The 1347-nt window shown below is 35.9% G+C and overlaps 1 pseudogene; it reads left to right on the forward strand.

Moving 5' to 3' along the window:
• The first annotated feature begins 203 nt into the window (after positions 1 to 203).
• LOC118977555 (uncharacterized) lies at positions 204 to 317 on the forward strand (annotated as a pseudogene).
• The last annotated feature ends 1030 nt before the right edge of the window (positions 318 to 1347 follow it).

Here is a 1347-nt window from a genome sequence, read left to right on the forward strand (position 1 = left end):
GGAGAAAAAAGTGCTTTTTCCTTTGTCATTAAGACATTTTTATTAGGGAAAAATGGATTATTATTCACACTGTGCTTAAAATTATTCACTAAAATTTGTAAATGCCTGTATCAGAGACAAATTTCTATATATTCTAGATTCTGTCAATATATGTGTATGTGTAAATAGCAAATTTAAGAATGTCTTTGTCTGTAGATGAGCCACTATTCCTTTATTGTTGAAAATGACACCAGAAAGAGGAGTCAGAGTAAACCTACCCCATACATGCCTCAGCCCAGGCCCTTTGCCTGGTCTGTATTGTGAATGGGGGGACAAGGAGTTAAATAAAAAAATAAGAAAGAGAAAGAAGAGGACACCATCATATGTGCCTAGGTTTTTTCCTATTGCTCAGAGAGAAGAAAATATCATGTTTGTATTTTTTAATTCTTATTTTATGGAGCAGATGTTCCAATTTGAATTATTTGGTCAAATCTTTCAACATACATTCTTGACATCCTCATCTCTTTGATTTTGATGGTGATCCTCATTTTTGCCTGAGTCTTAATGTTAAAAAAGAAAAATGATCAACTTTGTATATATTTTTTCTCTTCATTTATTGTTGGTTTATCTGCAGGATATTTAGACTTGGTGAATAAATGGTTTCTTCCCTGTTTTACACAGAAAAAGAAGACTTAGTGCGTTAAAAGTTCTGCCTAGTGCCTCTTGGCTACTAGTGCTTGAGATGAATAAAAAGAAGCATGAATATAAATGTGTTGATTATGACTGTTAACGAATCAGAAGTCCCTCTTTAATTACCTCAGATGTCCTATTTGCACGCGCATGTGGATATAGTAGGGGAGTATTATAGATTCACATCTTGTGTTTGCAACCGGGGAGATGCTGTATGTTAATGAGGGCATACATATGCAGTCCATTCCCAGTCATCTAGGAGTGGACTGCTGAATCTTCTGAGTTCAGGGTTCTCTTCCAATCATTTTATCAGACATAAGACTCCATCAGCAGACTGCTTCAGTTGCAAATATCTTATTTAAAATTCCACATTAATCTTTGTTGGGCCCACACTGGGAAATAATAAGGTGTCAGTTATCTATTTCAAAATTACCCTCTGAATATTTTTGCCTCTGTCAGGCAGCAGTGTCAAGTGTACTAGTGAGTTGAATGTGAGTGTGTTGTGGGTAACAGTGTTTCAGGCTACATTTCAAGGACACAATGACCGTCTGTGGAGAGTTTTTCATGCTGAGAGTCATTTTCTTCATGCCAAAAGGGTTTTTAATGGTCAGTTTCTTGCCTGATTCATAACCCAATATGCAATGGCATCAAGCATTTTAAAGGCTGTTGTAATGATGC

The sequence above is a fragment of the Sturnira hondurensis genome, unplaced genomic scaffold, assembly GCF_014824575.4.
Source record: "Sturnira hondurensis isolate 20B ecotype Veracruz unplaced genomic scaffold, ASM1482457v3 Scaffold0021354, whole genome shotgun sequence".
Classification (NCBI taxonomy): Eukaryota; Metazoa; Chordata; class Mammalia; order Chiroptera; family Phyllostomidae; genus Sturnira; species Sturnira hondurensis.